Raw genomic sequence first — 12,481 nt, 5'->3', positions numbered from 1 at the left:
ATCTATTTCCATTGGGAAAATGCATTGAGTTGGCTATCATTCAAACAACCCAGATATTAAGTTTAGACAGAAGATTAAAGTAGAATTAGACCACATCATTACAAAAAGTGCCCTGCTTCTTCTGATACTTTTATGACCACTAATCCCGCCGTGAAGGAGAAAGCATTTATTGATCATCTCCTACGATTCAGGTGCTTTATATGATTAAATTATGTGTTAAATAATTTATATATATATTCATAAATTATAAAAGCAACACTAAGGACAGCAACTGACTCTTGTTTTACAAATGAGGAAACCAAACCTTCAAAATCCCAAGCAACTTGCCCAACTTCACCCATCTGGGAAGTATGGAACCGTATTCAAACCCTGGCCTTCCTCAACTCCATGGTCCCGCTTTCACCGGCTATGATCCCTATCTGGATTTTTTAGAAGAACAAAAGAGACACCCTTTCGTGCACTGCAAACACCGGAATCACCACTGCTATCACCACCAGCTAGAATGGGATCTTTAGGGGCCATTTTCAATAATAAAATGCATCACTATAGCCAAGCTGACTGGCTCTCTCCAGACTTTTCCAAAAACAATGTAAGGTCAATCACAGAGTGTCTGATTCCTAGGTGATGTGTGCTATCTAAAGCACTCAGAGAGCCCCAAAGTCGCTCAAAATTCTCAGACATCCATCTCCACTTTCCCTGGCATACCTGTCACATCACACTTGAGTTTATTTCTACCGTCTAGCCTCAGACTCTTTGCAATCAAGTTATTTTAGACAATTGATGATAAAGTAGCACTCAAGTCACTATTTTGGACGATTTCTGGCCCTTATTTACTTTTTCTCTCAGTCGACTTTTTCAGTATCCTGTAGGCTTACACATAGAAATGACAACCTGGGTTGTGTCTATTTTCACTGCACTTGACAAGCTCACTGGACCGAAAGACCTCCAGCCTATGTGGGAATAAACATACTGAAATGTCTAAATTACTTAAACGTATTTCCTTTCAATCAGAAATGTGAGTGCTCACCAGGCTTGTTGAATGCAATTGGCCATTTAAGTTAAGGTCCCCCTGGAAGGAAAGAGAATATAATATCTTTAAGAATAGATGAACGGTATTGTTGATATCATACCTGCTCTCCCACACAGTTATTTTCTGTTATAGATTTGGTGGGGCTGAGGGAGAAGCAATGGAGACTATGGTAGAGCCAAAGGGAAATATATTTATATTATATTTTTACATATACTATGTTATTTACATATGTAAATGAAATTGGGAAATAATTTTGTTGCTCTCTCAAAATATCAATAATACCACTTGCTACTTAAGGAATATTTAAAAGTGTAAGATATATAATCAGTAACAACAATAACTAGCATCTATTAAGCATGTACTATGCACAAGGCACACTGTACTTTACACATACGCACACACATACTTCTATGTATACAATTCTCCCGAGAGCCTAGTGAGTTCTCATTTTACAGGTAAGATAACTGAGACTCAGAGAGGCTGTAAAATAAAATCATTCAAATACACCTGGCAAAGCTGAGATTATAAACACAAGTCATTTGGCTCTACGGTGGTAATGCTAAGCTATGTACCATGTGTCTTCCCTGATGATATTCTGCTGGGTACCAGAATTTCTCAAGTTATAGCCTGATGTTATCTACATTAAATTCACCTGGGGGTACATGCTAAAGCATAATTCCTGGGCTCTACCTCTGACTTTCCAAGTTAGAATTCCTGAGAGGCAAGTCCCAAAGATCTACATTTTTAATTTGCTTCTTGGGTGACTTCTTAAAAATGTGAATATTTGAGAGCCAGTGTGGTTAACAGGCAGGCCCTTGACAGTAACAGTAACACAGTGGAAAGACCGTGGTAAGAGAAGTCAGATGACCTGGGTTTTAATCCCACTCTGCGAGTAACTAGTTCTGTGATTTTGGACAAGTCCCTTCCCTTTTCTGGGCCTGCAATATCACATCTGTCAAGTGATGATGTTAGATCAGATGCCTACTGTAATGTTTCTTAAGTATTTTAAGTAGACCTTCACACAATAGGAAAAAGTTCTATGATTGCACTGATCAGTCAGCTTCTAAGTCTTCTTTGTAGGGCCGGCCATTGCATTTCAGAGAGACTTTCCCTCCGTGGAGCAGGGTCAAGGCTGGCCAGCACCACTGCCAAGGCACACTGTGACCCAGCAGCAAGATCACAGGGCTTCTTGCAGGAACTCCTGTGGCTCTTGCAGGCACAGCTAAAGATAGGTGAGGGATGGCTGTCATTCCACATGTGCCACGGTTGAGGCACAGAGGTAGTTTTTTGTTTTTCTCTGGCCAGCAGCATATTTTCATGGAAAACAAGCAATACTTCCTGTTTGAGAAATCAGGGGGATTTTAGAACTGATACCAACAGCTCCCTAATTTATTTCAGCAAAGAGGTAATCGTGTCCAGTCTCTGAAACAATTCCTGCAGATCCAACAGCATGCATTTCATTTGTGGCCCACACAACTGAATTGGCCTTTACAAGAGAAGCAAGTATGTCCTCAGTGGCTGCTTTGTATCGGCAATTAACTCATCTGTGGGCAGAATCCGGTATCTGCATATGCAAATGCACGTTTAGCAGCTCACCATAGAATGCAGGGACACATTTCATTTTGCAGGCACATTTTGGGAGCCTGGAAGAATATGTGGTCTTTGTTTTAATCGGCAGTGGCTTGTCCAGTGTTTTCCATACCAACATGTTTATTAAATGAGTGTTTGATCTTTCGGTCCCAAAATAAACAGCTAATGAATATTCATGCATATTGAATGGAGTCAGAGAAAAAGCCAAGAATAGAACATCAGAGTGCATACTCCTACTCCCCATCTGTAACCATTAGGAAAACAGGACTACATTGCCACTAGCTAGGCATGGAGTCATTCATTCAACAAACAGCTATTAATTTCACATTATGTACGAGCCACTGAAATAAACAATAGAGGCTTTTTTTTTTTAATTTCAAGGAGGACAAATTACCTGAAAGCAGAGAATAATGATTTAAGAGTATTCATTCAACAAATATTTACTGAGTACATACGTCACATGAGACCATGATATAGGCACTGAAGCATCAAGCTATTAATTTTTTTTAAGTGATAAAAATCATTTCCCTTACAGAGTTTATGTTCAGGTTGAGGAAGACAAAGAACAAATGACTATAAAATATACAGTATGACTGATGGTGGCAAGTACCATGCAAAAAAATAAATAAATAGAAAAGCAAATACGGGTGCCTATGAAAAGACACTAATGTAACCTGGGAAATGAGGAAAGTCTCACAAAGAAGATAAAATATGAATATAGACTTGATGGAGATACGGAAGTGAGCCACAGGGGTATCAGTGAGAAGAGTATTCGAGACATAGGAAATTTTGGGTGCAATGCCTCTGAAGAAGGTGAGCACACAGGAATTTAGGAGTACACAAGGGAGGCTAGTGTAGCTAACATAGAGGGAACAAGTTTGAAGAAAATAGTTCGAGATAAGAGGACGTCAGATCACGTCAGGCTATAGAAGATACAAAAAGTCTTTGGCTTTGACCCTGAGTAAGATGGGAGGCCATCGGGGTTTGAGAAGAGGAATGACATGATCCACTTGGATTTTTTATTTTATTTTATTTTATTATGTTATGTTAATCACCATACATTACATCATTAGTTTTTGATGTAGTGTTCCATGATTTATTGTTTGCGCATAACACCCAGTGCTCCATGCAGAACGTGCCCTCTTTAATACCCATCGCCAGGCTAACCCATCCCCCCACCCCCCTCCCCTCTAGAACCCTCAGTTTGTTTCTCAGAGTCCATCGTCTCTCATGGTTCATCTCCCCCTCCGATTCCCCCCGCTTCATTCTTTCCTTCCTGCTATCGTCTTCTTTTTTTTTTTTTTTTTTACACATAATGTATTATTTGTTTCAGAGGTACAGGTCTGTGATTCAACTTGGATTTTAAAGCAATGTCATTAGCCTATGAGCTCAAAGTAGCCTGAAGGGGCAAGGACAGAAGAAGCAAGCCCAATGGGGTGGTGTTGACTATTGTCAGGTTCAGGAATGATGAAGGGTTGGATCAGGATAGAAATGGTGGAAATGATGAGAAATATCTGAATTTGGGATGTTTTGAGTCTGGAGCTAATATGATTTCTTGAACCATCTAACGTTTCCTTTTGAAATACAATACACATGCAGAAAAGCGCATCAAATAGAAATGTAAAATTTACCAATGTAATATAATGCAATATATGTAATATAAAGCAAACATCATGTATCCACCTTGCAGGGTAAGAAAAAAAACACTGACAGTACTCCAGCTGCTCCACTCAACAAGCTGGAAGAAAGACTGAGTTAAGTAGAGGCACTAGAGATATAAAAGAGACCCATTCATACTTACAGAAGTGAAAAGGACGGTGTCTGAAATAAAAAAAAATTCACTAGGTAGGATGAACAGCAGAAGAGACATTTCAGAATAAAAGATTAGTGAACTTTCCAAGATGGTGTCTTTAATGAAAAGGGATAGAACTACATTCTTAAGAAACATGATGAACATCTTCCAAGAGAAATAAAAGCTGTTCCTGAGGGTTCTGTCACTGCCAGAGGAAATATTCTCTTCACAGTAGGAAACACAGATTCAGAGTGTTACTGGCTTGCAAAGCGGGTTGAGATTGTTCTTGTTCAGTCCTGGTATCCAATCACAGTGACTACAAATTCTAGAGTGGAGAAGAAAATATTGGCCAAATATTTCTTAGAAAATTGCGATCACCCAGATGGTATAAAAGTTACATGGTTTTGGCTACAGGGGAGTCTTCTTCCAAGACACCGCTGGCTAGGAGTGCCTGCTCGCTTGGTTAACTTCACAGGAACACGTACGTAGCAGGGATTGCTCTAATTGAAAATATGGAACAAAAGGTCCTGTTCCAGGCTATTCTGCTCCATTGGCAGTAAATAGTATCACAACAGCTTGAAGGAAAGACCATGACAAAGATGCTTTTGCACACAGAGTAACACAGTTTTCATCAGTGCCTGTATTTGTAGTCAGGGATAGCTATACCATTTATAATACATGTGTGAGACAATAGGGGATGAAGATCTATCAAACTGTACAGAGGCACCACTCATAATTAGACCTGCTTCTTGAAATCCTCTTAACACTATATTAAAGATTTTAGATATTTTAGGTAAGAAATTCCCTTTCCTGAGAATTCAAGGGGCAACAAGCTGCTGCCATGTTATCTTAGTGTTAGTCAAGGGGATGGTATAGATAGACCTCACGTGAAATCGCAGAAAGTATAAACAAAACAAAACAAAAACCCAAAACTGGAGTTTTAAAATATTTCCTTTGGTGCTGGTGGAGCTCTGCTCCAGAAATTAACAAGGAAATCCTTGAATTTTCCCTTCAGGTACTGTGTGGCCTTGGGATTAATGTCTTCAAGGATGCAGGTGCTAATCCCAACAAAAGGCCCAGAAAGGGCTGATTATCTTTACATAGGACATGGCAGAGAAATTTGTTGCACGTGAGAAAAAGATACCTTGAAGAATTTGGTCATGATCTTCTCCATACTGCCTTCAAGAGTGGGAGGATGGCAAGGAGCTGTTCACATATGAAGAAAAAGTGCAAAACTAAAGAATGAGCCAGAAAATGCATCACATTAGGCCTTGCTTTATGACTGGATATATGAGCACACGTGGGTGTGTGGGTACACGTGTAAGCAGGCATCATATGTGTATGTAATACAACACGTTTATTTACAGATGTATTTCTTTATGTTCTATGATACATTACAGCCATGTTATTTGTTGGTTTATGAACATACTGCCCTTTTCATTTGTTTTCCCCAACATTTAAGTAATCTCTAATTAGGAAATGCATTTAATCATGTGAGAGATTAATGTTGAAGTAAGCTTTTTAGGGCTCTATGCCAACAGATAGTAATTCAATCTGGTACTGATCTCCTCACAAATAACAGAACTGAGGAACTTTTATATAGAACTGGAGATCACATGAAACAGATCTGAATAAAATTACCATGATTGCTTTATGTTTATATTTAACTTGTATTTTTGTACAAACAAGATTGTGTTAGGTATATTTAAAGCTTTAGTGATTTAAGAGTCTTTCCAATTCTTCATGATTTTTGAGTGCAGACTTCTAAAAAAATATTTGAAAACAAATTACATTGCCCTTTTTTCCCCATTAATCCTTAAATAAAGTATGGCCTTAACAAAGTTGCTTGTGTTATTAAACAGTTTGAAAATTATGTTAGAACAAACCCTGGAGAAAATCAGGTTGTAAACCTACAACATGTGGAAAATGTTAGGTAAGGAATTAGTAGGAAAACTCATTAAGTCCTAGTGATGTAGCGTTTTGTTACACTCTAGCTGGTGAAAATGCTTCATAAAAATGTCTTCTTTCTCTCTGAGGAGGTGCCAGTGATATGCCGGAGCCAGCTCCCACTGGCTCCCCAGGACTGACTATATGCATCTCTCCCCAGCTCCTTGCAGTGACATCAATAATGGCTTGAGGTTAGCCATGATGGGAGCACTGCACCATGCAAACTGGCAAATGCCACTGATTAGGGCTTTTTTTTTTTTGAAAAATCAGTTATTAAGCCTTTACTCATACAACATTCAGAGAACTAAGAGCCTACACACCATGCATTGTGGGTATAGAGATGAAAGACACCCTAGATATGGTTCCCGGGGAGACAGAATCTGAGATGAAGATGTCTGTGTAGGAACTTGTCTTAGCCCTGTCTTTCATTTTCTGTATTCTGATGCTTTGACATTTGGGGCCTTCCCAACACTAGAGGGACTGCCCAATTTCTAGAGACAGCAACCAAACTGACTACCAGTGCGCTTTTTATTTAGTTTTATTTTTATTTAAGATTTTATTTATTTATTTGACAGAGAGAGACACAGCAAGAGAAGGAACACAAGCAGGGGAGTGGGAGTGGGAGTGGGAGAAGCAGGCTTTCCGCCGAGCAGGGAGCCTGATGCGGGACTCAATCCCAGGACACTGGGATCATGACCTGAGCTGAAGGCAGATGCTTAACCAACTGAGCCCTCCCAGATGCCCTGAAGTGTTCTTTGAAATGCAAACCTAACCATTCAGAATCCATACCCCCAACTGGGCGAGTAAGTGCTGCCTCTATGGCAGTCAGTGGACATCATTTGTTCCTTCCCTTGAAAATCCCAGTCATATTTCTTGCTCATAGGACCTCCCTCTCCCACTGCCTCCTGACTGACCCCAGTGTTTCCCTGTGTTGCCCACCATGGTGTGGTGGGCCCCCTCTTCTTGAGAACTGAGTAACAAGCTATCTTCACAGTGGCAATCATCTCCTTCACACCTAAATAATAATAAAACCTATACTAAAACAGTAGCTTCTTGAGGAACGCTCTCAAGATCAACACATTTGAGAAAGAGATAGAACTAGAGTTGGGAAGAGAAGATTTACCTATGATTTAGTCCCAAGAAAGGCCTCAGTCAGTCCCACGGAAATGGGATGGCCCTTCTAAGGCAGTCCCTTTGAGGCAAAGGGCCCAGCTTTCAAAAGCCTGTGCTGATCAGGGTAGGGTGTGTCCAGACTGTAGACAGAGGGCTTGACCTTTGGCTGATAACATCGCCCAGAAAGGGATTCTGCTAAGTGCGGTGAGCCGCCGATATCCTCAGCAGCTGGGGGAAGCTCTTCAGTTCTCACAGAGGGCTGGGGGAGGTGCACCTCTGCACATACTACATAACAGGAGGATAAAATCAACTGCCAAATGCTAGCTTTTAAGATTCGTGAGCTTTCTGATGGAGTCAACGTCAGTGAGAAGAATAAATGCTGTCGTAGAAAAGGTGCTAAAAGTTCATGCCAAATGCAAAGTCAGATATGGCCCTTCAACCCTGGCAGAAAAATAAATGTAAAATAAATTAGCCATTTACAACTTTGCAAAACCCACATACTGTGAAGATTTATCAGCTGGACCATGAAAAAAATTGACTATCTTCAACAAAGCAATTAAAAATGAAGATTGGTACAACTGAAGTCCAAATAAAATAAGCTTTAAGAGTAGACTGAATGTGGAAATAAAAGTTTGTTGTATTTCTGTGTGTTTCTCTCTCCTCCACCCTTCCTGTCTCTGTCTGTCTCTCTCCCCTTCCCTCCCTGTCTCTGTCCCTGTCTTTCTCCCTTTCTCTCTCTCTCCCCAAATTTGACTTTATAATTTCTTCTCATTTTGTAAAGTTGGTGACTGGCTGAACAGGGTAGGACCACTGTCAAAGTCTGATGAAGCTCCTCATCCCCAACAACAGTGAGGACAAGGGCATGAAGCCTGTGTGGATTCTGAGCAGCAACAGGGTGATTCTAAGGAAATTTTGTTTGTCCTCTCTAGCAATTAGGGAATAAAGGATGTGCAATCCACACTTAACCACTCTTTCATTATTCTAATAAGCCATGACAGAAATAAAATACCCCCGCCCCCAATTAAACAGATACCATGGTTGAGCCACAAAGTCCTATAGGTAAAGGAAACAGGCAAAAAAGAATGGACTTTATTCAAAGAAATTTAGCATACTTATACAGGAAAAGAAAATGCCTAGAGATTTCCTAAGAATTCACAGAAACAAGTGCAGATGAGGAAAAGGAGCTAGTCACGGGACCAGCAGGAAGGAAAGACCACACTTCCTCACGACTAGTTGAATATATGGAAGTTTCTCTAGGGACACATCTTCTTTTTTTTTTTTTTTAAAGATTTTATTTATTTATTCATGAGAGACAGAGAGAGAGAGAGAAGCAGGCTCCCAAGGAGCAGGGAGCCCGATGCGGGACTCGATCCCAGGACCCTGGGATCATGACCCGAGCCGAAGGCAGACGCTCAACCATCTGAGCCACCCAGGCGCCCCTGGACACATCTTCTTTAAAACATGTTGTCTGAATGCAGGGGTTTACCTGCTTCTTGATGCTTTCCTTGCATTGTATTCCAAATACCTAGACAGCTGCAGATCCCTTACTTTGTTCTATACATTCTAACACGTATTTATTGTTGTGGTCCTGTGCTTGCTGCCATTCAAGACACAAAGTTAACAACAGCTAAAATATTTTGAGCATATACCATGGACTAGACTCTACACAAATCTTTTTAAACCCTCACAATAGTCCTTTGGTAATGAGCTTATTATTATGTCCATTTATGGGTAAAAAACCTAACATTCCAAAAATAAATAAATAAAGCTAACACTCAGGAACATTAAGTAACTTGCTTAAAGATATGAGCTTGTGGTGTGTGGGAGGGGGAAAATTTGGCAGAGGATTAGGGGACCCTATTCCAACAGGTCCCTGGAATTGAGCTGGGTATCTACCAGACCACTCTGAGCACCCACGAAATCAGCCTGAGATGTAAGAAGATCTGGATCTCTACAAACAGAATATTGCAGGTGGTTGGTTCTGAGGTATGAAGTGGGGAGCTGTGATTCCATGGGCAGGTATCGGAGGATAAATGGCAGGGGGAGGGATCCTGGCTGTGGGGATCCTACACCACCATTGTGCGACAGCATCCCACGCTGGGGACAGGGCACAGACTCGCAGACCAGTAGTGGTGGGGAAAGGACTTTAGGGCAGCCCCCCAGACGGAAACCCAGAGTGGCGGGGCCACAGTACGAACTGGAGGCGGCTGGCGGTTTTAGAAGCACAAAGGGCAGAGATGTGCCCCGACCTGGAAATGAGGACCGGGGGCACTGCGGAGGGGTGCACAACCCAGGCCACTGCACTTTATAGCAGTACAGACAGAAACGGAGATAGTGTGGCCTGGAGAGCTCACTGAAGAACAGACTGCGATCTCTCTGCTCTGAGGCAGAGGGTTGGAAACAGTCTCTTCTGCTCTGACTCTTGGAAGAGACATGGAAAGCCACCAGGGAAAGCTGCCAGAGAACAAAAGCCCCAAAAAACCAGTTTTCACTGAGGGGGGCAGGGCAACTCTGCCCAAACAGGGTTGCCTGAGTAACAATGCGGCAGGCCTCACCCCCAGAAGACAGGCTGGGAGACCAAGAGGCCAGCAACCTTAAGGTCCCTAGAAAATAGGTGCATCTTGCTTGGGTTCTGGTCAATAATTTGGACTCATACATTCCCTCAACCACCCCTCAACAGAATGACTAGGAGGAGGAACCCCCAAAATAGGAAAGACTCAGAGATTATGACTTATGCCACAGATTTACAAATGGATGCAGACATAACCAAGATGTCGGAGACAGAATTCAGGCTAGCAATTGTGAAGACAATAGCTAGAATGGAGATATCAATTAATGGCAACATAGAGTCTCTAAGGGCAGAAATGAAAGGTGAATTGGCAGAATTTAAAAATGCTATCAATGAGATCCAATCTAATCTAGATAATCTAACAGTTAGGGTAAGTGAGACGGAAGAACGAATTAGTGACCTTGAAGACCAATTAATAGATAAAAAGGGAAAAGAGGAGGCCAGGGAAAAACAACTCAGAATCCATGAAAATAGAATCAGAGAAATAAGTGACACCATGAAGCATTCTAATGTCAGAATTACTGGAATCCCGGAGGGAGTGGAGAGAGAGAGAGGACTAGAAGATATATTTGAGCAAATCGTAGCTGAGAACTTCCCTAATCTGGGGAATGAAATAAACATTCATGTCCTAGAATCAGAGAGGACCCCTGCCAAGGTCAAGGAAAACAGACTGACACCCCGGCATGTAATAGTAAAACTCGCAAATCTTAGAACCAAGGAAACCATCTTGAGGGCAGTTAGGGGAAAGAGATTCCTTACATACAGAGGGAGGAACATCAGAACAACGTCAGACCTATCCACAGAGACCTGGCAAACCAGAAAGGCCTGGCAAGACATATTCAGGGTACTAAATGAGAAGAACATGCAACCATGAATACTTTATCCGGCAAGGCTTTCATTTAGAATGGATGGAGAGAGGCAGAGCTTCCACAACCGGCAGAAACTGAAAGAATATGTGACTACTAAGTCAGCCCTGCAAGAAATATTAAGGGGGGTTCTATAAAAGGAGAAAGACCCCAAGAGTGATATACAGCAGAAATTTACAGGGACAATCTATAAAAACAACATCTTCACAGGCAACATGATGACAATTAATTCCTATCTTTCAATAATCACTCCCAACGTGAATGGCCTAAATGCTCCCATAAAATGGCACAGGGTAGCAGACTGGATAAAAAGACAGGACCCATCCATAACCTGCCTACAAGAGACTCATTTTGAACCTAAAGATACATCCAGACTGAAAGTGAAGGGACGGAGATCCATCTTCCATGCCAGCGGACCTCAAAAGAAAGCTGGGGTAGCAATTCTTATATCAGACAAATTAGATTTTAAACTAAAGTCTGTAATAAGAGACACAGAAGGACACTATATCATTCTTAAAGGGTCTATCCAACAAGAAGATCTAACAATTGTAAATATCTATGCCCCCAACATGGGAGCAGCCATCTACATAAGCCAACAATTAACCAAAATCATCATATTGATAACAATACATTAATTGTAGGAGACCTTAATACTCCACTCAGCAATAGACAGATCATCTAAGCAGAAAATCAACAAAGAATCAAGAGCTTTGAATGATACACTGGACCAGATGGACCTCATAGATATATACAGAACATTACACCTTAAAACAACAGAATACTCATTCTTCTTGAGCGCACATGGAACTTTCTCCAGAATAGACCACATACTGGGTCACAAATCAGGTCTCAACCGACACCAAAAGATTGAGATTATTCCCTGCATATTCTCAGACCACAATGCTTTAAAACTAGAACTCATTCACAAGAAAAAAATTTGGCAGAAATTCAAACACTTAGAAGCTAAAGACCACTCTGCTCAAGAATGTTTGGGTCAACCAGGAAATCAAAGAAGAACTGAAACAATTCATGGAAACCAATGAGAACAAAAACACGTAGGTCCAAAACCTATGGGATACTTCAAAGACGGTCCTAAGGGGGAAATACATAGCCATCCAAGCCTCACTCAAAAAAATAGAAAAATCCCGAATTCACCAACTAACTCTACACCTTAAAGAACTGGAGAAAAAGCAACAAGCGATGCCTAAGCCACACATTAGAAGAGAAATAATTAAGATTAGAGCAGAAATCAATGAATTAGAAACCAGAAACGCAGTAGATCAGATCAACAAAACCAGAAGTTGGTTCTTTGAGAGAATTAATAAGATCGATAAACCACTGGCCAGACATTTCCAAAAGAAGAGAGAAAGGACCCAAATTAATAAAATTATGAATGAAAGGGGAGAGATCATGATTAACACCAAGGAAATAGAAACAATTATTAGAAATTATTATCAACAACTATATGCCAATAAACTGAGCAATCTGGATGAAATGGAGGCCTTCCTGGAAACCTATAAGCTGCCAAGACTGAAACAGGAAGAAATTGACAACCTGAATAGGCCAATAACCAG

General features: G+C 40.9%; 1 pseudogene; it reads left to right on the top strand.

The window, feature by feature from the left end:
• Window positions 1-4,514: 4,514 nt before the first annotated feature.
• Window positions 4,515-5,658, top strand: LOC110591241 (annotated as a pseudogene).
• The last annotated feature ends 6,823 nt before the right edge of the window (window positions 5,659-12,481 follow it).

This window comes from Neomonachus schauinslandi, chromosome 7 (assembly GCF_002201575.2).
Source record: "Neomonachus schauinslandi chromosome 7, ASM220157v2, whole genome shotgun sequence".
NCBI classification, from domain to species: Eukaryota; Metazoa; Chordata; class Mammalia; order Carnivora; family Phocidae; genus Neomonachus; species Neomonachus schauinslandi.
Note: the sequence above shows the minus strand (reverse complement) of the source record. Positions and strands in the feature narration are given on the sequence as shown.